Raw genomic sequence first — 18,521 nt, forward strand, 5'->3', positions numbered from 1 at the left:
CTGACTGCATCCTTTTCCTTCAAGCATTTGTTGGAACACCATGCACATGTCACTTGGACATTTTAGTATTGCCTCAAAGAGGTGCAGTATAATGCCCATTACATTTCAATGAGTGACTCTTGCATGTACTAAGAAAAAAGAGCTATGCTTGATGACCAGTAACACTCAAGACACATCTCCACTGACAATCAGTGAACCTTCTCAACCTCTTACAAGTCATAGTACTAAAACTGGCCTGTGAGTGGCAGCATGGAGCCAGAGGGCATACAGACTAATGGAAAAGACTTATAAAAGTGAGACCAGCTGTTAGCTCCATGTCATTTTCTGTGGTCAATGATGGGTGGGGGCACAGCCTTTTATGAATAGACTAACTATGCTGCTTAACATAATGGAGAAGTAAAGCCACTGGCGGCATCTTACGTTTGTACTCTCAAAACATACATCGATTTCTCCACGGCATTTTCTGGTTTTACTGACTCTGCGTGATCAGTTATGCCAGTGTGTGGCCTACGGTTGTACCAAAAAGTCCGGGAGAAGCGTTGCATACAGTTGTGATCAAAAGTTTACATACACTTGTTAAGAACATGTCATGGCTCTCCTGAGCTTCCAGTTATTTCTATAATGTAGATTTTTCGCTAATAGACTAATTGGAACGGATACGTTATTACTTAACTTGAATTTTTTAATACTTGAACAAGTGAGGAAAGTTGCTTGGAGCCATTTCAAAGCATCTCCCAAGTCCCAAGACCAACAGTGCAAGCAATTGTTTGCAAGTAGAAAGTGCATGGCACTGTTTATCACTGCCATGATCAGGAAGAAAATGCAAGCTATCAACTGCTGCTGAGAGAAAATTGCTCAGGAGGGTGAAGAGTCAACCGAGAACCACCAAAAAGCAGATCTGTCAAGAATTAGAAGCTGCTGGAATACAGCTGTCAGTGTCCACAGTCTAGGGTGTTTTGCATCGCCATGGACTGGGAGGCTGCCGTGCAAGAAGGAAGTTCTTGCTCCAAAAGTGACATAAGCAGGGATGTGATTTTTCCGCTAATTCGCGGAATTCCGCTTTTTTTATCTCCAAAAATAAAATGTTACAATTTTTTAAGTGGTAAAAAATCCGATTTCGTCTCTCGACAGCATTCCATTTTAGTGTTTCCGTAACTGAAATGAAACTGATCTTGCGATTGGCTGAAGTCTCCGTGTTGACCAATAAACGCGCTTGTTATAAAGGCATAGGCGTATGCCATTGTTTGTTGACCAATAAACGCGCTTGTTATAAAGGCATAGGAGTATGCCATTGTTCATTTCTCAGACGTTTTTGCCGGGTGTTTAAAGAAAGATGTCCGTGATCGAACGCAAAGATGCTCCGCGAGTTAAGGAAATTGACCAGATCGTAAAAAACAAGTTTCGATGGGACTGGTTAGAGAAGGATATATCTAGATACAAATGTTGGAAAGAAGACTGACAAATTTGTTCAGTGACTTTATTCGGAAGATCGATCGTGCCGGGAAAGCGCTTTGCATTTGGTGCCATGATACCCATTGACTATGGTGGGAGAGGTTTCAAAGCTCTTGAAAGTCACGCAAAGAGCAAAAAACACGTGAAAGAACTCCAGTCAAGAACAACAAATTATTCCATCGCTGGAAGTTTCGGTGCCCAAACGAAAACTCCAAAACTTTACGGCCTCCATCCCTTATTGACATCACAATCGGAAGCGGTAATAGACAGACGTGATCCACCCCAACAACCTGTACCAGTTGCTGATAGAGTCGTGAATTTTGAGGTTGGTGGTAAACTTTTCAAATTAATCGAAATCAAATTTTCGAAAATATTATAACGTAATAAAAATGGCCATAAATATTTAACATGGTTAATCATTGACACAAACTCAAATGAATGCTGCATGTTTGCACTTTTCAGGTTTCAATATGTTGACTGTCTTGATGTATGCAGTTACAGAGATGATCTTAGTCAATCATGCATTCGACGAATGCATGATTGTGTTTTTACCAGAGCTTGCTGCATGAGGTATTTTATGTTTTTGTCATGCATTATGTATTAAATTAAGAATGATTGATTGAATGATTTATTGCATGGTAAATATATATGATGATATTCTCAGTGATAGTTTTTAAAAGCAAAGGCAGTCCAATGTTTTTGAATGTGACTGATTTTGAGTTGACTAAAACTGCAATTTTATATGGGATAGTTCAATATACATTGAAAATTTATGCTGTTGTTTTGTCTATTTCTTTGTCATCTGAGTGCATTGAAAGTACTTAAAAACACGGAAAACCCATGAGCTCTGGACCTAGCTGAGTGCCCGCGGCCCCCAGACCCCCGGCTAAATTTTCAGATAATTTCACTTTGGTCAAATCACATCCCTGCATAAGGCTTGACTGAAGTTTGCTGCTGATCATATGGACAAAGATAAGACCTTCTGGAGGAAAGTTCTGTAGACAGACAAAAAAATTTAGGCGGGGCAGTAACCCCAAGAACACAATGCCTACCGTCAAGCACGGCGGTGGTAGTATTATGCTGTGGGGCTATTTAGTTGCCAATAGAACTGGTGCTTTACACAGAGTAAATGGGATAATGAAGGAGGAGGATTAACTTCAATTTTTTTTTTTTAAATCATCAGCTCAAAGGTTGGGTCTGGAGCACTGTTGGGTGTTCCAACAGCACAATGACCCAAGCACACATAAAAAGTGGTAATGGAATGGCTAAATCAGGCTCGTATTGAGGTTTTAAATGGCCTTCCCGAAGTCCTGACTTGTTAAACCCAATTGAGAACATGTGGACAATGAGAAGTAACAAGTCCATGTCAGCAAGCCAACAAATTTAACTGAACTGCATCAATTCTGCCAAAGAATTCTGGTGGTATTTGTGAGTTCACAAATTCCGGAGAATACATCTTGGACCGCTCCCGCTGATAATGTTTGCAGCCGACCTTTTTTAGGTGGGACCAATCAGGTGTTGTTTAAAGCGGGACAAAACCAATAAGCGCCGATGGCGGGTGCGGGGGGTGGTTGTTTCAAACAAACCTAACAGACGAATGGACGCTGCAATTAATTCTGTTCTCGCAGAATTACTCACCGTTTCCTTGTTGAATTTGAACAGCGAGAGGCACTTCGTGCATTTTTATCTGGTAAAGATGTTTATGCTTTACCCCCCAGACGAGAAGGAAGACGACATTTTCATCCGTCGCCTCGATTGTTCAAAACAAACGTGTAAAGATGTCGCATCGTACAATCAGCTCGAAGTATTGTACAGAATGTCCTAAACGGATCTGCGAGTGAAGTCCCATTATCAATTAACTCAAGGGAGTTTTTCACATTATCAATCTGGGACTTCACTCGGCAGATCCGTTCAGGACATTCTGTTTTAATTCATAAACATTTATTGAGATAAATAACACAAAGATCAGACAATCCAATTTAGATGTTTTATAAAGAATATGCAACAAAGAAATAATAGTAAATTATATAAAGAATTAAAATAAGTGGGGGGAAAACTATTGCATTCCAAATTTGTCCATGGGTTATTTTGGCTGATGATACCTCAGAAGATGAATTGTAAACTCAATGTGACCTTCAAAATTGAGGCTGATTTAATCTGTTGAGAGGTCAAACTTCCTAATCATAGGATGTATAGAATGTATAAATATATCAATTTTGATTTAATTTTGACATGAGGACTATTTTGCCCTGAGCTGGTCACATTTATGAATATGACATTTTTCTAACAAGACATACAGGTTAACAATAGTCCACAATTTTATGTTCTTAGACCCCAAAAAGTTGTTTTTAAATTATTATAATTATTATTTTTACCATCTTATGCAATCTTGTGTTATCAATCCAATTTTGTGAATGTAGTAATTTGTTATTTTTAAGAATGCATTCATTATGTATGGTATGGGATTTTTTCTAATAGGTTTTTGGTGAGCTAACAAATACACGCACGCACGCACATACACATTCTCACCCACATACAAAAAAAATAATATATATATATAATATAAAAAATAAAAAAAGGAGCAATGATGATGACATTACCGAATGTACAATACTGAGCTCTTTAAAAAGAAAGAAAAAAAGAATGCATTCATTGTTCCAAAAAGTTCTGGAGATAGAGATAGATGTGGAGAAAAATTATGAGTGTCACATTTTCCATGCCAACAAAGATTGATAAAATGTTGACAACAGGTAGCTTTGAGATACTATACTTGCATGGTGTCAAAAATTGAAGACCTCCTAAATTTCTGAATATATTATATGGCCGAATTTCACATTTTCCTTTATTTAGTTTTTAACACACAAGCAGATGAAAAGTCATCAACTAATGAGCTTGCATCCTCAATTTGCTCTTTTTCTCTAAGGAACAATGCTGTATCATCAGCCAATTGCGTCAGCCTCAGGTCCTTATTAAAAATTGATAAAACCTTTATTAACCGGACTATTAAGGATATATAATGAAAGTAGTTCCACCACAATAATTTTTTTTTAAATTTGGACAACCTTGACGATTGACAGGACCGGAAATCTACTGGTAGACTTTAACACACATGACAAATCTATTGAGACCTTTATAAATGGTTAATACAAAATTTGCATCAAAACCAAATGCACTGTCCCACCTGAGCTTGTTTGTGCCTGTACTGCATTGCTGGACTGTCCAAAATGAGGCCAACATACTTTGAGGTATGAGAATTCCACCTGACAATAGCAATATACTAACACACAGCAGAAACGGCATAGCTCAGGTGGTACACTGGCTGTCCACCAACCTGAAGGTTGTGGATTTGTACCTCACTCTTAAAGTAGCCTCTTTATTTTTTTTTTATAAACTTGTAAAATGTACTCCAAACTCTCCTTGTAAAATTGACTTCGAATTTCTGAGTGAATACTGAATCATGGCTAAAGTCTTTTTTTTCTTTTTTTTATCAGTGCACTATAGCAGTGGTCCTCAACCCTGGTCCTCGGGGACCGGTATCCAGCCTGTTTTCCATGTCTCCTACAGCCAACACAGGTGGGAATCGTTATCAGGCTTCTTCAGAGCTTGCTAATTAGCTGATGATATGAATCACCTGTGTTGGCTGCGGGAGACATGGAAAACAGGCTGGATACCGGTCCCCGAGGACCAGGGTTGAGGACCACTGCTATAGTGCACTGATAAAAAAAAGAAAAAAAAGACTTTAGCCATGACACATGTAACACACCCTGGTGGAAGGACCTCACGTCCCATTGATTCACTTTTGGAAATTGGGGAGTTGGCCTATTTCTTCTTGTGGCTCAGGAGGTAGAGCTGGAGGTAGAGCTGTATATCCAGGAACCAGAAGGTCTGCTATTCAATTCCCACTCTCTCCAAGTTGAGTCATTGGTCAAGACATTTTACTGGTACACACATTACCTCCAGTGCCACTTACACTCGTGTACCGATGGTGCGAATGTTTGCTGGTGGTTGTATTGCCCAGGGGAAAAGCTGGATTTTAGTGTGTGCGTGACCTGGTAGCTGGCTGCCAGGTTGGTTGCCCTGTGAGAGTTGAATGATGGCTTTGCTACCGAATATACACTCAGCCCTCTTCAAAACAGGTGTGACATATCAGTGGTGATTACTACTATTCACATGTGAATTTGTATTACAAGATGGATTGAAGTGAAACCTCAAGCTATCAGAAAACTCTAATTATTAAGGTAAGTAAAATCTACTATTTTATTTCAGCAAGTGTGACTCAGGGACCCTTATGAAGAATCAAAGAATCTGGGGACTCTGAGGTGTGCTCTCCGATTTCTGGGTTCAACGTCACTGAGGCGGTTGGAAAGCTACTTGGTGACAAGGCCCGGTGGATGAGATTCGCCCGGAATTTCTAAAAACTCTGGATGTTGTAGGGTTGTCGTGGTTGACACGCCTCGACAACATCGAATGGACATCAGGGACAGTGCCTCTGGATTGGCAGACCAGGATGGTGGTCCCCCTTTTTAAGAAGGTGGACTGGAGGTTGTGTTCCAACTATAGAGGGATCACACTCCTCAGCCTCCCTGGTAAGGTCTATTCAAGGGTACTGGAGAGGAGGGTCCATCGGGAAGTCGAATCTGATTCAGGAGGAGCAGTGTGGCTTTCGTCCCAGCCGTGGAACAGTGAACTATACCCTCGGCTGGGTCCTCGAGGGTGCATGGGAGCCCAACCAGTACACATCTGCTTTGTGGACTTGGAGAAGGCATTCAACCGTGTCAATTGAGGAGTCCCTTCGTGGGGTGCTTCGGGAGTACGGGGTACCGAGCCCCCTGATACGGGCTGTTAGGTCCCTGTACGACCGGTGTCAGAGTTTGGTCCGCATTGCCTGCAGTAAGTCAGATTCATTTCCAGTGTCATCGATTCTGTTCATAACTTGTATAGACAAAATTTGTAGGTGCAGCCGAGGCGTTGAGTGGGTCCGGTTTGGTAGCCTCCACATTTACCCTGTCCAAATAAGAGCCGAATAAGAGGTCTATAAGTATCTTGGAGTCTTATTCACGAGTGAGGTCAGGATGGAGCGGGAGATTGACAGGCGAATCGGTGCACCGTCTGTAGTGATGCGGAATCTGTATCGGTCCGTTGTGGTGAAAAAGGAGCTCAATCCAAAGGCAACACTCTCGATTTACCGGTCGATACACATTTTAAAACGCTTAGCACATTTTTTATTCAAGCTTGAACTCTGCTGAGCGATGTGTTGCAAACATGCGGTCTTTTTGATAGTAGTTAGCAAGCTAAGAAAGGCTTCGACGTACCACAGCAAGACAAGTTTATCCAGACACAAACGATTTAATGTGTCAACCAAAAGCAACATACCTTTGCTTCCACAACACCAAGATCGTTGTGTTGAATACAGCCAAGATTCTTCACCCTCGAGACACAAAGTAATTATAAGACTCCAGGCTCCTGACAGCATCGGTGTATGCACTCTTCTTCACAATCAAGTAATTTACAATGTTGTGATAGCTCACATCGGAAACTAAGCATTCTGGGTAAAGTAACGTCAGTGGAAAGGGTCTATAAGGTATATCTCCAAGTGCTACTCAAAAATTTGTGTGCTAAATGTCAGAACCATGAACAATGAAATGAAAGCAAAGCCCATTAGGACAAACAATTACAGTAAAATTTGAATCTCTGTAAGTCACGATACATGATATTGAGATATCGTAATTTTCATAATAATCATTTGAGAGGCTCTCATTACTCCATAAAGGGATCCTGATGGAAAACACACACTGATAGCAGTGTTTTCAGCGAAAAAAACAAGTTGTCATTAACAGTGGCAACGTAAGATGGCTGCCCTCTGGCTTCAGCCGCGAAGGGTCAATCGTTAGCACATCATATATAAGTCCATGTTTCGGAGCGCCCATTAATCTCCGAAAGCCTGTGTTATAAACTGTTTGATGCACTGGTGCATCGTGTTCCCAGTTGGAGTGCCACGGGAACTGTATTTCTTCCACTCTGAATAACGAAAATGCACATTTGAACAAAGGTTGTATAATTGAACCAGTGCAAAACAATTCACGCTGTTACGATACCATTACATCAAAGCATTTTAATACAATCAAACCTACTGAAACATTTATTTTAATACATTTTGTATTCAACACATATTAAAATAATCACTACTACTGAAAAATAAGCTACCTATTAAACATCCATTTACAGGAAAAAGAAAATGGCCTCTTGTCCTCTGTCCCGGTAAATGTGTCAGCTTTCATTCTTTTGTGGCGATATCTTGGAGGATTTCAATTGCTAGTGGACCCAAATCAACATCACACCTGCAATATAGAGGAAAGAAAATGCTGTGTATATTGTTTAAGTTGACTGATACTTATGTGCTAAACAAAACAAATCCACAGTACAAATAGATGCCATCGCTGCATGTTGTAATAACGTCATTTGTGTGCTGTGGTCTGACTAGTCTGCATTTCTAATAGTTTTTGGAACTCATGGTCTGTGTCCGAATGTCCACCCTTGTCCTCTAACCCCTCATTCACTACATAGCCCTTCACTATATAGTGGCTTAATAGTGCCCTCATTCTGTTTGGCGATTCGAACAGCCAGCTCACTACTTTCTCCTCATCACATATCACGTGACCACCGTAACTCTTACGACGCACCGGTGCATAAATAACCGTCTAGTTATTGTGAATGAAAATGTTTTAAAACTGTACTTTATGTCCTTTGTTGTACATATTTTCAACTAAAATTATTTTTACTATAATTGCATTTATTATAATTAATTAAAATTATTATTAATATAAAATATTTATTTAGCACTGGCATTTTAACAAAGCACAATATAACACCGCAGACATGTTGGCTAATGGTACATTAAACACCAAATGAAGGTTGAGCATTTTCTGCCGGTGCGATTGCACTTTATAGACAATGTAGTTCGTACAGGCGGGCACAGTTGCGTGCGGCGGGACAAGGTGCGCCACACTTAAAATCGGCACATTCACATATTCACCAACGTTTAAAAATCAATAAATACATTTGTTCGCACCAGCTAATCGGCTTCGGGAACGGACTGCAAAGTCACACACATCGTCCTGTACAGGTCTGTAGCCACCCAGAGATAGTGTTAAGTGTTTCTGTGTTTAAAACTGTTGATAGCAATAGTGCTAACATTAGCTAAAGTATTTAGCACGGTGGAAGCGTTCGATATATATATATATATATATATATATATATATATATATGTTCACCTATTGGTGGGTCTGGGACGTATCTCCTGCACAATAGAGGGGTTTATGGAATTCAATCTTGAGTTGATGGTTTCATTTTTGATTCAACACAAGCATAGGCTGATCAGGTTTTGAGCTTCAAGGATTTTATTCAGGATGGAGAACAATACTGTCCCCCTTCACAATTCGCCAGGCTTGAGGTTTTGAGGGGAAAAGGCATTCCTCAGGTTGCCATGGTAAAGTCTGAATGACATCATTTGCTTGCTTCTTCTAGCTCCACTCAAGCCTGAATAAAAAGCTCTCTTGCCACTATTCCCTCCCCTTACAGCTCACATTTGCCGCCTTTTTTTGTTTTTTGTAAGACCTGTGCCCCACTCCTCCTTATGGCTGAAGCAGTCGGAGTGTGCCAGGGTCGGTCCCTTCAAACGCTACAGCTGAATTCGGCTTTCATCTGGCACAGAGGCAACAAGGGGAGAGGAACGGCGAATGGAAAAATACATAAGAAATAGGAATAAGGAAAACCGACAGCCAGAAAAGGAATGGGGGGTTGTATAAACCCCGATTCCAATGAAAATGTAAATGAAAACGGAATACAATGATTTGCAAATCCTTTTCAGTCTACATTCAATATCAAGCGTCTCCAAAGACATGTGGAATAAATAAATGTGTCAAAAATGGGCAAGACGACAGTCCTCTCACCGTAACACTATAGTGGCGTGCTCCCAGGTTTAGGGTCCCAGCTTATTTCAGCAAGACAATGTGAAGCCAAAGAATCGAGTCGCTGCGAGGTTTTCTGGGCATGTCCCACCAGCAGGAGGACCCAAGGATGACCTAGAACACGCCGGAGAGACTCGCCTGGGAACACCTCGGGGTCCGCCTGGAGGAGCTAGACGAGGTACCGAGGGAGAAGGAAGTCTGGGTTTCCCTGCTAAAGCTGCTGCCCCTGTGACCCAACCTCGGATAAGCGGCAGATAATGGATGGCACTGCAGTGCATTCAACTGAATATAGGTTGAAAATGATTTGCAAATCATAGCTAGTTGTTTTTATTTACATTTTACAAAACATCTCAACTTCATTGGAACTGGGGTTTATAAATGTGATGTGGGTGTTGAGATTTAGTAAACAATTTGAAAAAGTTACAAAGAAGAGGCAGTAAGGGGAGGAGGGTGAGGGAGAGACCTATAGCACAACAATACAACTTTTATTATAGAGTTGAGATAATATATATATATATATATATATATATATATATATATATATATATATATATATATATATATATATATATATATATATATATATATATATATATATATCAGGATAGGCAAGGTAGACACTGCCTGCCTCAAGCTGAAATGAAAGTTGAAACAGTTTGGCTTTTTATTTTAATTATTTCTTCAATTTAAGAAACCTACACTACCTATAGGTTTAAAAGTGACAACATTTGGTGATTTTCATACCTCAATCAAAAATGACTCATTACTTTGTCTGGCCTGATGGCAAAAATGCTGCAAAAATGCTGCAAAAATGCTGCAAATGATCCTCCTGAAGGCACACCGCTACTGTGCTTTTCCCAGCCCTGTCCGTGTAGCAATGTGTGTTCTCGCATGCATAGTCAGTTTCCCAGTAGAAAAGTCCTTTACGCAAATAGGCAGATCGCTACGCAGCCTTTTTACGGCGCTGTATTATTCCTATGCGAACATACGTTCGTACAGTGCACTTGTGAATTCAAAACACACTTAGTGCACAGCAAAGTGTGCATTTGTGAATTCAAAACACACTTAGTGCACAGCAAAGCGGTAAGATGATGCCACTCTGGAGAATATAAAACTATTTTCACGCCTTTCTTTTAAGGGAAAACGCCATCCTTTGAAGGATGGGAGACCAACGCCCTTAGCTACCGGATCTTTAGAAAAGTAAGGGACAAAGAATTATTTGTACTTTTCACAAAGAATGGTGCAAAAGGAAAGATTGGCTTTGTGGATGTGCTTCGATTAACTGTCTGTTTCACTTTACATGGTGTTTGGCATTGCTATTGCTAGCTTGATTTTGTGAAGAATTAGGTTGTTTTAAAGGGAGTGCAGGCGGGTTTTTTACATTGTCCATTTTTCGTTGTGCTGCAAATGGGAGGCAGAGTGCACTGCAACGTTTACTGTGGCTGGCAGACCGCGCACTGGCTGACGGTGGCCCAGAACATTAGCTGAGTGGCAAGTGTTAAGCTGCTGCACCGGAGGCAATGGATACGAACCCCGCTCAAAGTAAAAAAAAATTAAAAAACAAGATTGCGGAGCAAAAAAGGTAAGACTTCAAAAGGGAGTCAAGTTTTTTTGTTTCATTTTCTAACCATACAGAGGAGGCATATGTTAAAATAGTTTGAATGTATGGCATCTTGTATCTGAGTATCAAGTATCTCGAGGTCAGGCTGAGTGTTCTCTTTTTTTGGAAATGACAATATGGTCACCCGAGGATACGTTGTACACTCGCCTGCCGACACACAAATTTCCGACTGCCTGCCTACCCAAACCTAGAGCTCACTGCACATCACTGTGTGTGTGTGTGTGTGTGTGTGTGTGTGTGTGTGTGTGTGTGTGTGTGTGTGTGTGTGTGTGTGTGTGTGTGTGTATGTATGTATATATATATATATATATATATGAGTGTCAAAATCAACAGATCTAAGGCAACATGGTAACTGCGGCAAGGTTACCACACTTGAAATACTTGAAATACATACAAAAGCCACACGATACTGATACAGAATTCTGACTTTATTGTGAGAATTCTGACTGAAATCTCCGAATTTTGATTTTAAGTCACAATTCTCTACTTTATTGTATATTCTGACTTTTACTTTAAAGTGAGAATGCTGACTTAAAAGTGAAAATTCTGAGTATAAAGGGCAACTGCCAACCTTTTTTTTCCTCTTCACTGGCCCTAATCCTTTTCCGTACATAAATCATCAGACAAATATTCAAAATTTTGCAGCAAGTTTATTGTCACTGTCGGATAAAGAGCATGCAACTGAAAACTTGAGTTAAGTTTTTATCCAAAAAACAAGAAGAATGTTTTTCAGACTATTAGAAAAAAAAGGATAAATGCTTTGCAATGGACAGCAGCATGTATGTCTGTATCCTATCAAACTTCACATAATCACCAATTTGCACACACATCCATCCATTCGTTTTCTTTTCCTTCTTATTCTCATTAGGATCGAGGGTGAGACGATCCCAGTTGACCTCGGGCAAGAGGTGAGGTACATCCTTGTCTGGTTAATCGCAAGTCAATCTGGACACATACAACAAGCCATTCACACCCACATTCACACATATGAACAATTTAGACTCTTCAATTAACCTAAGAAGCATATTTTAAAGAATGTTTAACAAAGAAAATATTCACTTTTACTCAAACATCTGATTAGAAAATTCTCAGAATAACACATGCAATGTCAAATGACTACTTCTGCATGACTATTTGGAGTCTTTGTTACCTTCGTCAACTGTGTTGCCTTTTGTCAGGATTACACTAGGGCCCATCATTGACCATAGAGGAAATGGAGCTGGAGCTTATTAAATCTCACAGGGAATTGTTTAACATGAGCAACAACTGCTTTTTTACATGGAGCGTCAGATTGTGAACTTCTGGGGCATGTCCAATTAAATCTTTGTGTGTGTTTGTACACTCAAAGCTTTGCACATTAAAGTGGCAGCTTCAAACTCCCCACTGCCAGCTGTCTATTTGCAATTTTGTTGTACTAATGTTGATTCCAAGTCACTTGCTGTTTTTTCTTCTTCACAAGTAGTGTCATAAAAACACAACAGAAGAAGATGATTCCAGTCCAGCAGCAGCAGCAAAAAAAATGCATCCATATCCACACGTTTTCAGGATTTAAGAGGATAAAATAAAATCCTTCACGAAAAGAATAAATTGTAACCGATCTGATGAGATTCGACAGACATGCAAGCATCTCACAAAATTGGTTAAACATTACTGCCCTAAATTATATGTGGCCTTAAAGTAATTATGACTTCAACTACTGTTTTCGTGATCGAGTTGAGGGTGTGTTCTGACTCACATACACACATCAATTTTTAACTCTTGGAGCAAAACTATTATTAAGTCAAAGATCCCCTGTATTTTTGTTTTGTTTTGTTTGCCTTCTTATACGAACAGGGTTTAAAAATAATTACTGTATATTTTTATAGAATGACATCATTAACTTGTGAATTCTCACCAGAATTTATTTGGTTGAGTACAATGCTGCACCATCTTAAAGAAGTAAAAAAGTAAAACACATGATAACCAACCTGTGGGATGAGCTAATATCCTGCAGCTGATTCACCAGCTCCTCCCCTTCACAACACTGTAACCAATCAGATGCTTCTGTATTCTGCACCTGAAGAAAGATTGAAAAATAACCATTGGATTAGTTTTCAGGTGAGAGAAAGTTCTCTTAATCAAAGGTTCAATAGTCAGACGAAATACTCGAGGATTTTTTTTCTTCATGTAGTCATATAAATATATGGAGTGCCAGAGTACCAAAATTAAATAAATAAATGCACAACTAAATAAATAATTAAACGTATTATATATATATATATATATATATATATATATATATATATATATATATATATATATATATATACATATATATATATATGCCATAACATGAGATGAGATGCAAACCACTCATCATCAATCAAAAGAATCAGAAATCCAGATTGGATTTTGCAGAAGTACAGAGATGAGCCACAAATTATTTGGAACAACGTTTTATGGACTGATGAGACCAAGATTAACCTCTACCAAAGTGATGGAAAGGCCAAAGTATGGAGAAATGAGTATATTGGCAGTATTGAAGGATGCTGAGTTTCCAAATGCCAGACAGGAGGTCTACAAGAAGACCAAACAGGAGGTTTATGGATATAGTTAAAGAGGACATGAAGGTAGTTGTTGTGAGAGCAGAGGATGAAGAGGACAGGGTTAGATGGAGGCAACTGATACGCTGTGGCCGAAAGGAAAAAGAAGAAAAATGAAAACATCATTATGACATATTTTCATAGAACATGAACAAGTAATACTTGTTATACACAGTACAGTATCTGATGCCATTCATACAAATGCATATCTCTGGCGTCAGGCCGAAACCTCCTAAATCAGAATTAGGCAAATTTCATATTTTTTCACAAAGCTATGCTATTAGCCGGTGCACAAGTGTGGGTGTTATTTTATTAAATTTTTTAGAAATAATTGACCAATCTAAAGTGTTGAAAATGGCTTGCTCTCTTTGATGATACAAACTTGTCATTTTTGGGGTCTGCTGAAAAATGACAATTTTGGAGGTGCAAGTTTTCGGCCCGACGCCAGCGATATACAGGTAAGAAGTGTCATATAGTCTCAGTGTAGAGACATCTCATATATTGTCACCTAAATGACAAGACACCAGTAACACATTTAAGTTAAGATGGAGAGAATGAAACGTGAACTAAACAATTTTTTAGTCCAATTAAATGCTTGTTTTTAACCTTTTCCTTTATTAATTGGTATTCTCTTCACGCCTTTTAAAGTTGTGACCCAAAAAAGGCTGAGATGGAAATTGCAGTAATTCAACATGATTCACCCCCTCCAACTAACTACCCCCACACTCCCCCACCCTTTTTTTGCAACCATTAGCGGGATCTTTGATTTAGATTAACAGAGGCCTGAAATCAATGAAAGATAATTAAAAAGCCTTTGTTGAAGGGCAAGCATTTCTCTGAGTGTGCAGGTGTGTGTTGGACAGAGGATGTCAATGTGTGTGAGTCATTGGGACTAATTCAGTGCACATGCATATGTTGTGGATAATGAATGTCTATTGTCCACCAATTGATTGATAATCAGATTAGAGAAAACACAGCCTTTGGTCAAAACAGAATACGCCAATTTCTCTTTTTTGTCCAAAACGTGTAATTGATAATTAAAAATGCTTTGTAAAACTTTTGCCTCTGATTAATTTTGGAGAGGCCTGTGCTGATGTGATGTGCACGATGCATGTCTGGCACACACAAGCTACAACATTATGACCACCTGCATAATGTACTGAGATCCAAGACAACACATACAGACAAACATTCACACTCACATTCATTCACATCATAGGCAACTTAGAGCAGGGGTGTTCAAACTATGACCCGCAGGCCATTTGTGGCCCACCGTCCATTTATTTCAGCCCGTGGCATGAACTAACAACAACATTTAACATGGCCTGCAACCCTAATTCTCCGCCTTGATATACTGCCATGTCCAACACATACATGCTTCATATCCTCTTCTCTTGCCTCCAGACTGGATGACAAGAGGGTTCACTCTGTACATGGGTCTCACCACATTGGTGCATTTATCTAAAGTTGAATGAGCGGAGTGAATCCACTTGTCTGTTTCAGTTTACTCGGTCTCTGACCAACAAACAAACTGGACGGTTGAGCATTACCCCGCTCACAGGGAACTTTTATTTAACCGCTGCCTCAACACGGCAAACACATTCACCACACTCTACTTCACCTATAACTGTCCAGGTAGGGGACAAAACAAAAGCAATCCCTATTGCTACATTGACTACGTTTACATGCAGTCAATATTCGGGTTAAGGTCAGAATTCCGGTTTCTGAAACATTCGAGACAAGCCATTTACATGCGTAGAGGACAAAGTTACTCCCGTATGCTCGAAGGCAAATTTGTCTTAGTTGGTCTTAGACTAGTGGTACGGAACCCTGGTCCTCAAGAGCCGCTGTCCTGCCTGTTTTCCATGTCTTCCTCCATCAACGCACCTGATTGATGAACAAAATCGTTATCAGGCTTCTACAGAGCTTGCTGATTAGCTGATCAGTTGAGTCAGCTGTGTTTGAGGAGAGAGACATGGAAAACAGGCAGGACAGCGGCTCTTGAGGATTCTGACCCTGAAACATGGCTGAAAGAAAAGGAACACGTTCAACAAACCATAAAGAGTATACAAAAAAAACATCTACAGAAACAAGTTGTGGGAAACCATGCTGTTATTGAAAGTAAATGTCGTACTGCTGCTATTGAAGATAAGAGGAGTGCTTGGGCTGACATTTGCAATGAATTCAATGCAAATAACTGCAATTGAGACAGTACTAAACTGAAGTTAAACCTGACTTCTTGCAGGATTAATTTAATCTTCAATTTAGTCCAAGTGTAGCTCTAATCCGCACTCTTGCAATTGGCTTTGCTTAAACCAGAATAGGCAAATTCTATGACTATTTTAAGATACATCTGTGCAATTGACTTAAAATTAAGACAGCTCAAACAGCATATTAAGTGAGACTAGTCCTAAGACTTTCCTGTGAAACCGGGTCAAAAAGCAATTTGATTAGATTGGATTAAGTTAAACCAGATTCGGAACTGTGCCCAAATGTTTAACAAACATAAATCCTACATGCAAAATAATTGTGACTAATAAGAGAAAATGTGTTGTTGTTATCCATGTAATACAAACAAATACAGTAGGAGCTCTTTTGGTAATTTGCTTTTGTTGCGCATGCTTCAATTTTATGTGTGCGTGCGTGTCCATCATACTCACCAGTCGTTTGATTATCTTTAGTATTGTGCGTTGACTTTGGGGAGTCCTGCTACACAAGTTGATGCATAGAACATGGGTGAATGAACGCAAACAGGAAGGTGACAGGCAGTCAGGACTTCCTCCATACAGCTGAACCAGCAAAGACAGGCACTGAATAGACTCCTCCCACACGCCCTGGCTCTCAATGGACAGCTAAACAGAGCAAAACATATAGTATGTATCAATTCAACATTTGACATGTCTGAATAGAAGACGTGTCTGTCAGTGAAGATTATTTCCCCCTTATTTATTCTAACCGTTGTCAAGAAATTGCACCTTCAACTGTTCCTTTGCTCTTGGGCTGGGAAAAAAAGTTCAATAAGTCGACCACAAAAATAGGTCAACACCAAGCTTTGCCAGTACCATATTACGGCATCCAGACAGACATCTGAACGAGAGTTACGGTTCTTTGAATTCCGAATAACCGCTAGAATGTAGCTCAGAATCCTCATGTTCACTTAATATGCATTTGACAATTGATGTGAACAGTATGTGATTCTGCGCTTCCAAATGTGCTTGAATCATCAGACAGACAAAAACATAACATTATGTGCTAATGCTGGTATCTTCAAACCATAAAATAAAATAAAAATATAACTTTTTGAGCTCGAACAACAGTGCAAGTAGACACGTTAGCCTAAGTATGCACAATCCATTCACCTATTGTGGCGTAACTCGCTCAGCGCTGCTACCCAGTCTATCACAACTATAGGTGGCAGTTTCTTAAAGCGAAAGCACCAAGACGTCATCTTTCAGTTGACTTTTTCGGGTTGTCATCATGCCTTCCCGTTTTTTTCAACCAGGGCCACATTTCCTGTATATAAGCAATGTGTCCGCGGAAATGCATTCATGGGGCTCTGATGGCGATTCACCATCATCTTTTCAGCTTCAAGTTTCATCTTTCAGAGCAAATGTTTACATCTAATAGCAATTAAACAAGTCCAAAGTGAAAAATTATGGTGGTAGTATGCAGACTGATTCGTCAATGATGTACGTGAACAGTAGTTAACATCGCATGAATGACAACATCAAAAGCATTACATTATTTGCATTACATTATTAGAGTACATGATTACACAAAAGGCATTTCAAAACACATTTTTACTCTAAATCCCGACTTGCTCCGTTGGTGGGACGTGCTCTCATGTAAACAAGCGTCCTCGTGACATAACTTGCTTTAAGTGCATAATTAAATTTGTTAAATTAAAAGTAGAAATAGGCTTGTTAAACAAAGAGATGCTGGAACTGACGATTAACTATATTTGGATTATTTGGAGCACATGATAATCTGCTATAAGGTCAGAAAGCGCACGTACAGTCGTACATCTTGTTATTTAACACGGCTGTACGTGCGTCTGTCTTCTGTTTGATTTTGTGCTGATGGACACATTATGGTATTTGCCACTTTTATTGGTTATGTCCATTGATATAGTCAGTTGTGAATGACGTTAGAAGCGATCACCGGTTTGTTTTGGAACAGTTGCCCGAAATGCAGCGCTTGCTAGAAGCTCTAATTACGACATATATTGTCTACAAATTCACTTATTTTTTATGAAGTTTTCTTAACTTGTACCAAAACTACGTCTCTCGGCTGGCCTGGGAACGTCTTGGGATCCCGTCGGAGGAGCTGGCTGAAGTGGCTGGGGAGAGGGAAGTCTGGGCTTCCCTGCTAAAGCTGCTGGCCCCGCGACCCAACCCCGGATAAGTGGAATTGAAGATGGAACGGAACGGAACCAAAATTTAAACTTTTGTCCTTCTGGCAAATGAAAATAGAGGCTTTAAGGGGATTATTTTGGGAGAAATCTCAAAATTGACATTTTTGTCCAAACAATGTATTTTTGCTATTTACTCAAAACTAATCTCACCTGATTTTGTGAAAACACATCACATACATTACTTTTGAATAAGCATAGTGTTACTTTACATAAACTTTAGCAAAAGTTAAGTGTTATTTGCAATGGTGTGCAAACTGCAAAGGTGTGTTGCTGTCCGTCCGGACTGACGGACTCTGTGGAAAACATTCATCGACACAAATCCATATGATTATTCTATTATTTATTAGAATAATCAATAGGATAACACAATTTTATCGTGACAGCCCTAATTTGCTCACTGGTTCATTTCTAAAAAAAAAGTCTAGTAATAGGCCATAATACATGAACATTGGTGTATAAAACTTGAGGTTGGTATTACTCAAGGG

The 18,521-nt window shown here is 39.5% G+C and overlaps 1 protein-coding gene across 3 annotated transcripts in view; it reads right to left on the bottom strand.

Annotated features, from left to right (window-relative positions):
* Nucleotides 1–6,936: 6,936 nt before the first annotated feature.
* Nucleotides 6,937–18,521, bottom strand: part of ulk4 (unc-51 like kinase 4) — a 127,054-nt gene continuing 115,469 nt past the window's right edge. For all 3 annotated transcript variants that reach the window (XM_086079154.1, XM_086079155.1, XM_086079156.1), the window contains 3 exons: nucleotides 16,283–16,474; nucleotides 13,008–13,096; nucleotides 6,937–7,790 (listed from right to left, as the gene is read on the bottom strand). The gene's annotated coding sequence lies outside the window, so the exon portion shown is untranslated. The remainder of the gene's footprint in view (nucleotides 7,791–13,007; nucleotides 13,097–16,282; nucleotides 16,475–18,521) is intronic.

Source organism: Leptonotus elevatus, chromosome 6 (genome assembly GCF_054856555.1).
Source record: "Leptonotus elevatus isolate MCC_2025b chromosome 6, RoL_Lele_1.0, whole genome shotgun sequence".
NCBI lineage: Eukaryota > Metazoa > Chordata > Actinopteri > Syngnathiformes > Syngnathidae > Leptonotus > Leptonotus elevatus.